The sequence below is a fragment of the Marmota flaviventris genome, chromosome 8, assembly GCF_047511675.1.
Source record: "Marmota flaviventris isolate mMarFla1 chromosome 8, mMarFla1.hap1, whole genome shotgun sequence".
Classification (NCBI taxonomy): Eukaryota; Metazoa; Chordata; class Mammalia; order Rodentia; family Sciuridae; genus Marmota; species Marmota flaviventris.
Window position 1 is genome coordinate 39,291,685 of NC_092505.1, and position 16,379 is coordinate 39,308,063.

Genomic DNA, 16,379 nt, shown 5'->3' on the forward strand with positions numbered 1-16,379 from the left:
TAATTTTAGAACCTTTCTCACCTAGTTTTATGAACTGTTATTTCAATGAGCAAAAGATCATCCATTATATGCTCTTGAAATTTAGAAATAGCATAAATATATGTGACAAATATATATAATCTCAAGTCAAAGACAACCACCAATCCTTTAGCATTTCTGAAAAGTCAACATTTCAGAATAAAGTTGGAAAAAGCATTCAGCTGAATCTGGTAGTAAAACCGTATATGGCCCCTGTAGTGGTGGATTTTCCTACAAAATTATGCAACTTAGAACAAAATTAGACACCATAAGTGTCATCATGAATTATTTCAGAAAACAAAGGAAAACATTTTGTAATATCATGGTAGCAAACCTGAAGATTGAAATACAGTTACAATCAGTGGAATGCATCAAACATTACTTTCCTGTGTTCCTATATGAATACACCAGAGTGATACTCCATATCATGTACAATCACAAGAACAGGATCCTAATTAGAATAAATTATACTCCATGTATGTATAATACGTCAAATATATTCTACTGTCATGTATATCTAAAGAGAAAAAGTAAAAAGTTCGCTCACAAACTAGTAGAGATCATGTGACTTCAACAATGTAGTGTGATGCTTTCTTTACCTCCCTCTTTCTTTATATGAGTAATAAATCCTAGGAATTACAATTTTAAGTTTTTATTTCTCTCAACAAGTGAGGTATGAATCTGGCCTAGAGATTGCAAGTGAATATATACATTATAATTTGCTCAGTGCATTTTACTTGTAAGATAATTTAGTTTCTGCCTTTCCATTTTGAAATCTAGGCAGAGACCTGTGTATTCGGGAATATCACTCTGCATGGATGTATCATGGTGTCTCTAAAACATGTGACATCATTTAACATGTTAATGATGCCTTTCAGCCTCTTATCCTGGCACAGAGGGTGAGAAAGAGGCCAAAGAGAAGTAAAACCATATATTGCCCTTCAAAATACGACAGCTATCCAAAATCTTCATATGAGCTTACAGCCATACCAATACAGAATATGAGCAAAGGACAGTTTGGGAGCTTCCAAAATCTAAACTGAGTGCTTGTCCAGTCTTCATTTCTAAGCCTTATAATACTAATGGAGCATACCTGTGGTGGAGGTATATTTTTACTTTTTCAAGTGCAGCCTCTCTTAAAGGTGTTTCCAAATCAGCTAGAGTAGGAAATACATTAACTGCAGCCAGCAGAGATTAAGAAAGCAATAGCCATTGAGTGCTAATTCGTCTTATCTAAACTCTATTCTTCCAAAAGCAAAATAGTTTATTCTACAGAAATCTTTCTCGTTCTATTTCTCCCAGTCAGAACAGTTTTAGTCTTAAAATGCACCAAACGTCATGATTTATCTTTTGACTATGCTCTATAACTCTAAGATTATCTTAAATATAACACTTAGGTAATAATTGCATTATATGTAAAATATTGAGAAATTGAATAAGTACAAGTATTTAGAAGGAAAAGATTTTCTGTTCCCAAACACAAAAATCTGACTACCACTTGTCTAACTCTATGGTAATAAATTCTTTATTGTATTTAAACATCTCCAAAAGTATTTCCTCAGTTTTAATAATTATTATGTGGCCTGGTATTCTGACTTTATAATACTATCTCCATATAGTACCACTGTGCAGTTAAAAAATAAATACACTTCTACCTCAAGGGACTCTATGACCATCTGTCATAAGTTTGTCATAAGTATATAAACTACATGGACAGTGAGGTAAGGCATCCCGGTAAGCAGGGGTGCTGAAATTCCACAACATTCACCTCAAGCAAAAGAATGCCAAGGAAGGATGAGGAGTTCACATTTTCTACCCTTCATCAGTAAAAGTTGGTGATTTAACTCCTCTTGATATGAGGAGCACTGCATTAAAGTCATGTACATATGTACCTTTATTCTTACAATAACTTTATATGGCCATAGTGGATAAATGTCTTGTCTGTGACTATAGAATTTGAAAGCTGTTACTTGTTACTATTAGCAATTACCTTTTCCTATGAGTATTAGTAAGCTTTGTGTTACTATAATGAAATACCTCTGTTAGGCCATTTATGAAGTAAAAATAATTTACTTCATTGGCTCACAATTCTGGATTTCAAGTTCAAGATCAGGCTGACTCATTGTTTTGGCCCTCTGATAAGGGCAGCACATCATGCCAGGTCATAGAAGTATGACCCTGTCAGATCAAGATTCATACTTCCATTCAGGAAACAGAGAGAGATAGAGACCAGGGTACCACAGAGCCCTTCAAGTGTGTGGTCCCCTTAACTTAAGGACTTCCCAGTAAGCCCAACAACTTATAGGTCCACAGAATCTCCCAATGCTGGCAACTTTACCTTGATATATTTGGGGAACCCTATCCATAGTCAAACCATAGTGCCATGGCTCATGAAGGAGAAGCTTTGCACAAAATCAAGTAACTCTGAAAAATAAATATAAAAAGATATTATATTAATGGGAAATCTTGACCTCTTGACACACAGATCATGTGTGTTTTTGTTTGTTTTTTTAATTAAGATTTCACATGATTGGAGCATTACTGATAAGGGCTTAAAATCTGAATTGCTTTATTTCTTGCCAAACTGAACAAAATAATTCTCAAAATTATAAAATAGCCTTATATTTTATTTACTATTACTGATGTTAATTTGAGAGCATTTCTTGTGGCAATTTGTTATTATCCAGAAATAATCTCTGATTGTCATTTTTATTGCATTAGAGAAAATTAATTATAAGGAGCCAACAAAAAAGAAAAATTCTATCTTTGGTCACGATACTGTTCAAGAAATAGCTTCAAAGGAGAGCTGTTAGATTGAGTAGGAAGAGTTCTAGAATATCATGCTAAGTGAAATTAGCCAATCCCAAAAAAACAAAGGTCAAGTGTTCTCTCTATTATGTGGTTGCTAACTCACAATAAACAGGAGGGGTGGGTAAGGAAGAATAGAAATATTTTGGATTAGACAAAGGGAAATGAAGGGGAAAGGAGCTGGGATGGAGATAGGAAAGATAGATTGAATTGGACATAACTTTCCTTTGTTCATATATGAATATACAACCAATGTAATTCCGATCATGTACAACCAGAAGAATAGAAATTTATATTCAATATATGTGTAATATGTCAAAATACATCCTACTGTCATGTACAACTAATAAGAACAAGTTTTTAAAAAGAGGTAAAGTTTCATCTATGTACCTGCTCTTTGATTTGGACCTCGGGATAGGTCAGCTATGATGGCCAGTCAGACTTATCACTTCTAAGTTTTCTTCATATTCTAGGGAAAGTAGTTAATGCAAACTATCACAAGCTCATGGAAAAATAATTCATCATTTACCTGTAACTGAAGCAAATATAATGGGAAGAAAACAGTGTTTAAGAGTCAGAGTGAAATTGGGCAGAATAAAAGTTGAGTGGTAAATCCAGGTGTTCCAATTTAATAGTGAGGTGCATATTTTTTGCATTTTAAAATTTGATTTGCTTATAGATTCCATCCCAATTTTTTTAAAATATGAACTTAACCAGCTATTAGATTAAGCTTACTGTTATGTTTATTCCTTTTTTAAATGGATGCAATAGTAATTGCCATACACACATTGTTATGAACACTAAATAAAATGAGAGGCATAAGTAACTGAGACTTGCTTAAATAAGTTATTGCTTTCTGCCTCCTGTATAATTGTGATGATGTTGCCATGTCTGGAGAAAATAGAGTTTCTTTTTTTAAAATTAAGAATTTGGATATATTGGTCTGAACTTCTGAGATTTCCCAATGCACCCATTACATAAAGGGATTAGAAAAGCAAATAAAGGAACAATAAAGAAAAAGACGTCTGCAGAGATTAAAGTGGCAGACAGAGGTATAGGGAAAAACCAGATGGCAAAATAATATTGTGAGAATAAATCTAGAAAAAAAAGAGTTAAAATAATAAATATTTACCATTATCATGTTGAAACAGAAGGCAAAAACTTTTCAATTACTTAAGAAATACTAACCTTTTACTTTAACTCATTAGACTGTCAATTATTGCTATTGTTATTTTAAAGTACATTCTAGTAAATTTAATTCCAAAAAGAAAAAAAATATCCTTTGAAAATAATCATTTTCACCACAGACTTCGTAAGAAAAATGTTGCATCATAAACTTCTGTTTGGTTCATCAAGCTATTTGAATTAGAGGGACAGAGTCTGATCATCCTTTTTCATCTGGGGATGGTAATTTTGGGTATATCTTCTAAGGAAGAGGACAAGCTGCAGTTATTTATAGAGATTCACAGCATGCCAGGAAGCAACGTTATGTCAGTTTCAATGAATGAAGCCTATTTTATTTTCTTTCTACTACAATGTTTTCAAAAAGGCTTTTCATAGTTGATATCTGACATACATTGTCTACTGTTCCATTAACTCCTACTAAAGGACCATTTTAGAACAAAGCATACTTACTTTTTGATTTGAATTCACATGGTAGAATAATTTGTTTTAATTTGAAATTTCATTTCTGAAACATTTAAAAAATGAATCTCATCAATCTTATTTGAGATATGTTTCTATTCTAAGCTATTTTTCATCAATTCTTATTCAGATATGTACAAGATAGATGTGTTTATTAAAATTCTAATATAAAACAACTGGAAAAACAAGGTTTTACAGTCACTCAATATTTATATGTGTATATGTGTATGTTTGTAGGTTTGTGCATGTTATCTATGTGTCTTTTTCAACTAGGAATAAAAAGTCTAAAGAGTAAATTCCTCAAAAGTTTATGAAACTTAAGAGTACTGAGGGAAAAAAAAGCCTCTATTTTTAAGTAAATTATTTAAGCTTGAGTAGTTTTATTCCTAACCATCTCATTTTGTTAATAATGATCACATCTACATTGGGATGTTGTGAAGACAAGAACAAATGCATATGGAAGTACTTCATATGGCCCTGGCTACTTACTAAGTGATCAGTTCTTGGTAGTTTGTGTCTTTAATGAATATAGAGAACATTTATCAACAAATGCACTCTCAAAGATCAAAATAACTTTGGATAACTCCTGGTTTTCCCTGGCAATAAATATCACACTTGATTAATCCTCCCCCATGCCTTTTCCTGAACATTAATGGAGCACTTGGTTTGAGCTCTCTATTGTGTTAGCTGCACTGTGGACACAATGATGATTAAGATGTGGTTGCTATCTTCAAGGAGCCCCCAGTCCAGGAGATCTTAGAGACTTTAAGAACCCAGCATGAAATTGATTGGTTTGGCCATGAAAAAGCAGGCAAGGCCAGCTGCCAGGAGACTTCAACAGGCACCAGAAGCCCAAAGAAGCCACCCAAGGAAATAGATTTATTTTGAATTTACAGATAAAACCAAATCATATATAAAAGTTTTCTTTATTTTCTGCCATTACTAAAGGCTAGAAACAAAACCTACTTATTACACATGGTCTATATGCACTGGTTTTTAATATCATATGTAATAGGTCTGTTTTGCATCCCAAAGAACTTCATTAAGAGGTAGAAGGGAAATATATGAAATGCTTTAAGTTATGTACAAGTTAAATCATAGTTGCATGTGTTGTTTAATGGTCATTCCAATTGACTGTATCTGATCTTTTGAAAACACTAAGTCAAAACATGGGATCTTAAGTAATTGCATAAGAACACATATTTAAACATCTATAATGAAACACTCCACACCAGACTTGCTTATTTAACTATTTCTCTACCCTGTTGATAAACCAAGGTTTCTGTTATTAATATGGAACAACATATTCTACTTAGTTAAAAAATTATAGACCTTTACCATATGAAATATAGTAAATAATAATGCAACTAAAATATAACTAATAGTAATTATTAGTAATTATTAAAATGAATGTCACTCTTCATTTCAGATGAAGAAATTGTTGAAATTTTAGACATGTTCATAATAAACATTGTAATTATGAATAATCATAGTTCTCAATAACACATCCATGAATTAACTCTGATAGCATAGTAGTGACTCAGATTTTACTCCTTTGTCTGCTAATATTTGTTAGAAAGTTTATGTTTAAAAATGCTGTCTATTGTAAAATTTAAAAGATATTGCTCATTTTCTTAAGAGTAAAGTAAAAAAAAAAAAAAAAACTATTGAAATGAGTTCCCAAAAAAGAAATCTATCAGAGAAGAGAAATTCTATATAATAGAATAAGTCTGATTTGCATGTATTTTGGGTACAGATAAACCTTTGGGCAGTTGATACTATATAATTATTTGTATATATATTTTGGATTGTCCTAGTAACCTAAGTATCTACTGAGTGAGAACAAAATGAAAATATTTATTATTTACTGTAGCAACCAAGTGTGGAATACTAGGTATTTGCAAACTCTGTACTGGACATTTTATAGATATCATTAGGCCCTACTCCACTCTGTATTATTGCCATTATGTACAGTAGAATTGGTTTTCAAGAAGGTAGTTAAGTAGCTCCATTTATCTAACTTAGTGGTTGAGCAGAATTCAAACCCAAGTCTTTCCAACATACCAGAACTTCCCAATTTCTGGTAAACACCTTGCTGCTTTCATTCCAAATTTATTCATTTATCAATGATGCTTCATTGAGATATCACCAAGACTCTTGTAACTTAACAATATACTTAAATTAAGCCTTATTTTTTATTCAGTAATGTATTTGAAGTAAGTTTACTCTTATAGATAGAAAATTAATATCACTAGAAAAAATAGGACTAATTATATAAGAAATATCTGTCTATCTAAAGCCTAAGACTCTTTCATCAATTACAAGGGTACACTTGGAAAAGAGTTAGTATTACACTGCCTGCTACCAATAATAACATGCTGGTAGGGTCAGTATGGCACGAAAAAGCACCAGACCATTATTTTAGGTAAGGGCAACTCCATCTTTTTCAGTCATTGAGATAATTGAGATAACAGCCATTGAAGTCATCAGACTCCTCTCTTTCACTCAAACCTTGCATTTGCTCCACCAGCACATTCTATAAAATGTGCTTACCCAATCCATTGCACCACCTAGCCACATTGTGTCATGTCTACATTATTGAAAATGTCTTCTATCTGGATTCCTTCTCTTCACCCTTGCCCTCTCTACAAAATCAAGCTTCTTGTAAATTTTTATAAATGGTAGAATTTTCTTCTTTCAAATAGTTAATTTACTTCTCATGGATACTTTGAAAGGAGAATCCATTATTTGTTATCTGACCAAAGAAAAATATGAAAATAATAACTTTTTATATGATCAGATAGATATATTAAAAAAACAGTCTCAGGCAGAAATTTCTGCTGATAAATGCATGTACTTAAATGTTGTTTCACAATTATGGAAGCTCACTAAGTTAATAAATTGAGTATTTAGTATTTTCTTTTCTCAGTTAACATCTCATATACAAAATACCCACTTTCAGAATCTTATCTAAAGTGTCCATATATTTTGAACTAAAAATAAATAAATAAATAAATAAAGGATTGTGAGAAAAGAGTCGCCCTTTGTGTTATCCAAGGCACAGTCCAGGTCTTCTCATATCTTTGCCCTTTGGAAATAAAGACCTTTGAGTTCCTAATCTATACTTTCTGCTAAGCATCACTTTTTAAAGGGTATTATGTATAGCCTAGGATACAGCTTGAAATTTGATCTGAGTCGTGCTTTGTGACAAAACCACAGATGTTCAGTACATGATATATTTATTTTTTACCCCAGTGGCCCTTATAAAAAGGGCTAGAAGATCGGCTTATAACAAGTCAACTAATGACATGATATAGGGAGGCCCCTGCTTCAGTGGCTGTTATTACAGCTGTGTCCCATTACATATTAGATACCTAGAACATACTTGCATTCCGAATGGCATTTATCTTTTGAATTTCAAACATTCCTACCATAAATAAGGATTTTCTGCTTTTCAAAAATGTTTCACAGTTTAGTCTAGGGAATACTGAAAGGTTGCCTTTACTTAATGAAATTCTCCCTTTAAGGATTCCAGGAGTTAAGATGGGCATTTCTGAACACTCACCTCCATAGACCTGGGTCACTATTTTCTATACCCATTTCCTGCTATTCCCTTAGCCTGGTGAGGTGATAATAACTTGAGTTTCACAAAACCACCAGGGTGGGGACTATATGAGAATTGGCCTTTGAACATCGCTTAATAATTCCCTTTTTGTTACTTCTTCCTAATAGGAGGTATCTAAATATAACATAAAATGACTACAATTATGCAGTGTGAAAAGCTAGCATTTTATGTGTTTTGTTCCCAAAGTGAGCATTAAGTCTTAAAAATATTTAAAGTGAAAGGACGAAAGAATGACAGTCTCCCTGCCTAAGATCTTAATTGTAATATGAAGAACCTAAAGACTCCTTATAGGGCTGAGGATGTAGCTTAGTGGTAAAGTGCTTGCTTAGTGGTAATGTGCCAGGTGCTGGCTTCAGTTCCTTGTGCTGCAAAAAATAAATAAATAAAATAATAATAATAATGAACAAATAAAGACTCATAAAGCAAAATAGTATGAAACCTTAAGAAAAACAATGTGAGGTGACTCCACTCCTAAATTAATGACCACAATTACTACTTTCAAAAAAATTGTGTGGTGGTCCATCTTCTCTTTTCCAAGTACAATTAGCGGCTATTCATCAAGTGTAAGATCATTTGTTTTTGAGATGAACATGTCTGCTATCTTGAGGAATGAACCATTCAAAGAAGGAAATTCATTATGTGTGTCCTTGATCCAGGGAGAAACTCAGCCATTTTCCTTTTGTTCTCCAAATAATTGTGGAGATGATGGGGGATTAATTAGCCTGGGGCATTATTACTGAAGTAACAACTGCTGCCCAAGAGTAAGCTTTGCTCCACCTCACTGTAGAGAAAGCAGCTGCCTTTCTATTGCAATTGGTGCCAGGCAGCTGCTTTTATTGTCTATATATATTTCCATATACGGCTTCTCATCCTAACTGCAGTCACCCGCACACAGTTTACAGTTTTTTCCTGTCACAAAGGCTACAACAAGAATGCTTCATCTGGCCACTCTAATGAGTAGTGCAGAGAGTGGAGCAGACATTTTCCTTGAACACTGTGTAAGGAGTGTAGGTGAGTTTGTAAGTGTGGGGTTGGAGTTTGGGAAAGTGGGGCAGGGGTGAATGTACTCAACATGTGTGATTGAGTGCTTATGATAAACACCAGATTGACAGGTGGTTATTGCACACAACATGGGAGAAAAGCAGAGAAGTCTCCAGTCTTTAGCCCTTGTCCAGCACAATCAACCGAACCATATATGCCCAGTGGATGAAGTTTTGATTTTCTTACAGATGATATATATATATCATATATATATCATACACACACACACACACACACACACACACACACCCTCATTGACCAGTTATATTTACCAACTCAAACTAGGATTTAAGTAGAGAAGGAGACTGGCATATATTTAATCTTCATTTTTCTCAACTGTGATAAAATTAGTAAGGTAGTTTGGCTGTGACCCCAAAGAAAATAGCTCTACCACGCTATCTTGTATAAAACTATGTATCTGTCTACTCTTTTCTGAAACAGTTTTCAAGTGTATGAGTAATTTTGCAAATCACTCTTTTAAATACATTAGTTAAGTTTCTTTAGAAAAACAGAGTGACTAGAATGAATCTGTGGGGGGTGAGGGGGAAGAGAGCTAGCTCATGCTATTGTGGGGGCTAACAAGCTCAAAACCTTCAGGGTAAGATGGAAGGCTGAAATCCTATGAAGAGTGGCTATAGTAGCTTAAGTCTGATGGCAGACTAGATTTAGAATTCCCTATTTCTTGGGAGACTTTTGTCTTTTTCTATTAAGGCCTTCAGCCTTAGTCACATAATTTCTGAGTTCAATCTGGTTTCTCAAAATGTACTTATTTATTTATTTATTATGGAAAATGCTTTTACAGTGACATCTAGACTGGTGTTTGACCAAGTACCTGGAAAAAATATTTTATGTGTCAATCTGATACATAAAATTAATCTTCCAGAGGTCCCTATGTCAGGGAATTTGTATGTGTTTTTTGTGTCTAAGTGTAATTGCTGTCTTTATTGTCTTTTAATTATAATAGGACCTTTAATTTTTTTTCTATTGAATTTTTAATTTTTTCTTTTTAGTTATACATAACAGTAGAATGTTTTGATCTGCTTATACAAGCATGGAATATACTTAGTCTAATTAATATCTTAGTGTTGTGGATGTACACAATATTGAGATTCATTGTGGTGTACTCATATATGTGCATAAGAAAAGGAACTTTTATTTTAGTAAACAAGTAGAAGTATTCTTATTACCACATTCTAATAATATACGAGTGGGATTCCTTATTACATATTTTTCATGCACATAATATAATAATATAATTTTGTCAATTTAGTTGTCTAGTACCTCTCCTTTTTCTTCCCTCCTCTCTCCTCTAATTCCCTCCTCTACTCATCTCACTTTTATTTTCGTGAGAATGCCCTGCCATTTTTCCTCTGAAGTTTTTTTCATAAGAGAAAAAACATGACCACTGAGTTATTTCTTTTAACAAAGTGTTCACAAATTCTATTCATTTCCTGCAAATGACATAATTTTGTTTTTTTCCCCCTGTGGTTCAATAAATTCCATTCTATATATACAGCACAGTTTCTTTATTCATTTATCCATTGAAAGTCAACTAGGCTGATTCTATAATTTAGCTATTGTAAATTCTGCTAATGTAAACATGGATATACCCCCATCACTAAGAGTAGGCTGACTTTAATTCTTTAGGATAAATACTTTTTAAAAAAATTTTTATTGTTGGTTGTTCAAAACATTACATAGTTCTTGATATATCACATTTCACACTTTGATTCAAGTGGGTTATGAACTCCCATTTTTACCCCATATACAGATTGCAGAATCACATCAGTTACACATCCATTGATTTACATATTGCTTACTAGTGTCTGTTGTATTCTGCTGCCTTTTCTATCCTCTACTATCTCCCTCCCCTCCCCTCCCCTCCCCTCTTCTCTCTCTACCCCCTCTACTGTAATTCATTTCTCCCCCTTGTATTTGTTTTTCCCTTTCCCCTCACTTCCTCTTGTATGTAATTTTGTATAACCCTGAGGGTCTCCTTCCATTTCCATGCAATTTCCCTTCTCTCTCCCTTTCCCTCCCACCTCTCATCCCTCTTTAATGTTAATCTTCTTCTCATGCTCTTCGTCCCTACTCTGTTCTTAATTACTCTCCTTATATCAAAGAAGACATTTGGCATTTGTTTTTTAGAGATTGGCTAGCTTCACTTAGCATAATCTGCTCTAATGCCATCCATTTCCCTGCAAATTCTATGATTTTGTCATTTTTAAAAATATGGAACGCTTCACGAATTTGCGTGTCATCCTTGCGCAGGGGCCATGCTAATCTTCTCTGTATCATTCCAATTTTAGTATATGTGCTGCCGAAGCGAGCACAGGATAAATACTTAGGAATGGTGTATGGTCATATGGTAATTCCATTCCTAACCTTTTGAGGAACCTCCATATTTATTTCCACAGTGATTATACTAATTTATAATCCCACCAAAAATGTATATATGTTCCTTTTCCCCCACACCATCTCCAGCATTTATTATTTTATTCTTGATGACTGCCATTCTCACTGCAGTAAGATGAAATCTCAGTATAGTTTTTATTTGCATTTTTCAGATTGCTAAAGATGTTGAGCAGTTTTTCATATATTTGTTGGCCACTTTATCACTTCTTTTGAGAAATGTCTGCTTAGCTCATTTGACCATTTATTGACTAGGTTATTTACTTTTTCTGTGGTAATTTTTTGAGCTATTTTTATGTTTGGAATATCAATTCTCTGCCAGAAGAATAGTTGGCTGCCTCTATTTTGAATGAATCCCTAGACCATACATGTTAGAGAAATTCCAGGATTATCCTTTTGGAGAAGACTTTCTTATGTGCCCCTGTAGATAGAATTTTGAAAGCATCAGGCCTAATAAGTCAGTCTTCCCTATATCCCTTCCTTTCCTGTCTTTTTTAGCAATGTCCTTATACCCAAGACAGTATTGTGACCGTCACTAGTAGCACTTGAGGGCTTGTCAATTATCTTTAGGTAGTGCTATTAATGAAAACCCATAGCTCAGTGATTTTTAAACCCAAAATTCCTACAAAATCACTCAGAAGCCTTTCATCACACCACCATGTTCCCACTCCAAGCCAGTCCTACAGATTGAGAATCTCTGAAAATGAGCATAAAGATCCCTAAAACACTCTACAGATTAGTCTATTCAGCAAGTTCTCAGGAAGTTCTTGGAAAGAAAAATTCTTTCCCAATTGCAAATGTGCAGACAGGAAGAAATCTACAGTTCCTTCACTTGACAGCTTGAGCTTCAATAAACCACTTGGCCTTTAGCCATACATATTGAATTTGCAGAAATAGAAGATGAGTAAGCCTCTGTTAAAAACTAGATTTATATACAATAATATTATTTGACTGCAAAAAACATATTTTTCTAGGCTTTATGCAAATGAAAGATATGATCATTATCTTATCAGTATTTTCTGAATCCAGGAAATTGCAAAAGATTTGAATATCCATTTGTAGTTAATTTTTGCCCAAACTTATTGTAGAGTAATGCCAAGGTAGTCAATCAGTGTAACTTAAAGACCACATTCCAAATTATGCATTACCTGATACTTATTTTTTTCTTCTGCATTCTGTTCAGTCTTTTGTTTTAAAAGATTGCCCCAAAATTTATTTTATGAAGTACCTGTACTTCATAGCAATAAAATTTTATATTTATTTAACTTAATTGCAAAATATTTGTTGAATATTGCTACATGACCAACATTATGTTATGTAGTGGGAAGATATCATAATAGTTATTGCATACTTGCTACCATTAAGGGATTTATACTTCAAAATTTAATCAGCTAACTATATAGTGTGTGCAAAGAAAATGCATCAGAATAAAGAGCAAGAATGATTATTTCCAGTCTAGGAGTAGAGGAAGATTTTATTGATGGGGGCAGCGGTTGAGGTGAACAATGAAAGGTACCTACAAAATGAACAAGGAAATAGAACAGAGAGGTTGAAAAGGCATTGTCTATCATTGTTGCCATCCAGCTGAAGCACAGCAGGGCAAATGTTCAGTAGGTAGTATAGTCTGGAAAGTGTGTATGTCTGCATGATCATGGGGGAATTTGTTTGACAAAAATAATGAGAACACACTCACATTTCCAAACATATTTAGATCAGGATTTAGTACTTAATGGAAATAAATGGGCTATGGCACAAAAATATGTCTTGGCTCAGCTTTGCACCCTAGGTTTTGGTTTTCTACAGGGAAACAGCCTGTCTTTCTGTACAGCAATGGCCCTGCCAGGCATGGAAACTTAGAGTAATCTTGCTGCTCCATTGCTCTTTAGTGCTCAGTTCTATGTCACACATTCTGGAAAAACTACAGCAAGAATGTGTGCTCTTCAAGTTTAAAGAAATATTTGCATATATTGAGCCCTTTTGCTTCCTGAACCACTTCAGCAACACTAATACCAACCATGAAAGAGGAATGAGGAGTAAAGCAATCAGTCCAGTGTCCTTGAGCAGTGTCTCTGTCTCCTAATTTCCCCTGACAGAAGCTCATCTCTGTGCAAAGACTGCTGTGTAATGTATTCACTTGGTTTGGGTGTTTTTATTTATTCTATGGGTAGTGGGGCTTCTGGTTTGGGATGGGGCAGACAGAAAGGAATGCAGGTTTCTGTGTAAGAGTGACATGATCTGGCCTATGACTTAGAAAAATAGATGAAGCTGAAAGAAAGGAAATGAGTTAACAAACTAACCATAACCATAATAAGAGGAAATAAAGATCTGAATAAAACTTGAGGGAAGGAGAAGCTGACCTTTAGAAATTAAAACCAGAATCCTCTGTATGGATAGACCAGGTGTGAATTAAAGACCAAGGGGGCGTTGCAACTCATTTAAACATGAAGATAGCTAAAACAAGTGTAGAAAATAAGATGGATGATGAATCTGTTGATTGAGCTCATGAGCAGGAAGAACACATTATAAGATAATGTGGAGAATTTTAGAAATGATAAAAATAAGGCAAAATACAGGTTGTTCATCCAGAGAGTTATAAAAAGTAAGCAGTGACAAGTAATGCCTGATGCTTCGAAAAGAACTTTCATAAATATGAGTTTTATACTTGGGAATCATGATATTTGAAAAAGAAAAGGAGGGGATATAAAATATGAATTTAAAAAAATAGCATCAGGTATGACATCTTGAGAACAGCAATAGATAGTTGCTGAGCATAAGAGAAGGAGCCAGCCTTAGAATCCAAGCTGTCTTTAATTAGGAAATAGTCATATTAAAAAAAGGCACAATTTATAAAATCTTGGCCTCTTTTGCCTCTTCTCTCAGTTCTTCTCAAGAAAGATAAGCTTTATCAGACAAGGAATTCTGGTCTGTTTTGTTCTTTGATGCATTTTGATATATTCCCTTAGTGTCTCAAACACAGTGGGCACTAATCAAATGTCTAGCAAGGTGTAGAGAGAATTATCATGTCTTATTGATTCCACCTACACATATTCTCTCCTATTTCTATACCATCCTCTCTGTCTTCATTGATGTTATTAATTTCAGGTTCTTACCCCTCATCTGCATTATTATAATAATTACTAGTCTGAAATTGCTCTTCTACCTCATCAGTTTTATAAAGCACCAAGTGCTTTGCTGGGACTTATAAAAGCTCTCCACACCCTGCTCCAGACCTACCTGCCACTTAATACCATCCCACTTTATGCTGTCAATACAGATCCTTTTAATCCTGGGCACACTCTGCAGTTTCATGCCTTTCTAATTCTATTTAATCTGTATCCATTTATAGGAAATTCTATTACCCTTCTTCACTCAGCTGATTCCTCATCTCTCAAAAAACCATTTCATAATTCATTTTTGGCAGGAAATTTTCCATTCCCCAACTAGAGTAAGCCAGGCCACTCATAATCCCACAGGACTCTGCTTCTAGCTCTGTCCCTGCTTGTCAGATTGCATGACTCCTCAAAGACCAGTTCTTATCCATGTCTGCAAAACACTGATGAAATAATTGCTGAGAGGTTAATCTTACTAACATATAGAAGCATGTAACTTAGCTTACCTAAATAATGGTTGCCCATAATGCAAAGGGAAAAATAAAAAGTCAAACTTCTTATCCTATATATTAAAGCCCTTTGTAACTGGCTTAACACTAATCTCTAAAAATAATCGACTGTACTCCTGGTTACTAAGATAAATATAACTCTTCTTATTTAGGATTTTTTTTTGCAAATTTGATCACTTTTATCCCAAACATACTTATATACATTTATGTGTCCTTCATTCTTTATAGCCCAGATTAAATGCCAACACCTCCATTAATTTTTTGATAATTCTTCTTTTTGGAAATAATTGTCCTTATATCTGAACTCCCACAGCACTACATTACTGGTATCTGTATCTCTCTTGTGATGTCTCTTCACTCTAATTTGTGATAGAATGATATTTATACGCTTTTACTCTTTTCTATTGTACTTTAAGTTCCTTGAGGGCATGATCCAGGCATGGTCCACATTTGTCACCTTCACAGTGACTAACTTCAGCCTTTTCCAAATATGCACTCTTAGATATGCTTTAAGTAAGAGAGATGTGCAGAAAATGTCAATATTGGAGTTTAAGAGTTAGATCTCAATAGAAATGTCTCTGTCATCGGGTATTGGGATAGTTTAAGTTATTTTTGAGACAATTTAGAATGAAATTTGGGGGCAGAATTTGGATTACAAGTGCCCCTATTATGTGGAGCACACTGTGATTATTATATTCTGAATCCCATTTAATGCACTCTTCATACCATTTAATATAATTATCATTACTAGAAACAATTATAAGGTAGTACATTAATCATGGATCTCCAGAGAAACAGAACCAATAGGATATATAGAGATATAAATGAGAGGAGATTTATTAATGGACTTGGTTCATGTGATTGTGGAGGACAAGGACCCCCAACATCTGGCCTCTGTAAGCTGAATTACCAGGGAACCTGGTAATGTGATTTAGTATGAGACTGGAAGCCTGAGAACTCTTAGTTCTGTATCTTAGGGTAGGTGAGGTGGATGTTCCAGATTTTGAAGAGAGAGTGACTTTTCCACTCCCTTTCATTCAGTATAGATCCTCAGTATTTGAATGATGTCTACTGACATTGATGAGGATAGATCATCCTTATTCTGTCCACTGATTCAAATGCTAGTTGTTTCTGAAAATACCATGATAGGTAATGTTTTACAGATATTTGTGTAACATTTACCCCAATAATTGGAATGAAAAGAACAGTTAT

The 16,379-nt window shown here is 34.1% G+C and overlaps 1 protein-coding gene and 1 non-coding gene across 2 annotated transcripts in view; one reads left to right on the forward strand and one right to left on the reverse strand.

Annotated features, from left to right (window-relative positions):
• The window catches only part of Epha3 (EPH receptor A3), a 345,157-nt gene that overhangs the window by 234,749 nt on the left and 94,029 nt on the right, over positions 1-16,379 (forward strand). The gene's annotated exons all lie outside the window — the stretch shown is intronic.
• LOC114087831 (U6 spliceosomal RNA) lies at positions 11,363-11,469 on the reverse strand. The gene has a single exon (XR_003581893.1). It is a non-coding gene; the product is annotated as a U6 spliceosomal RNA (small nuclear RNA).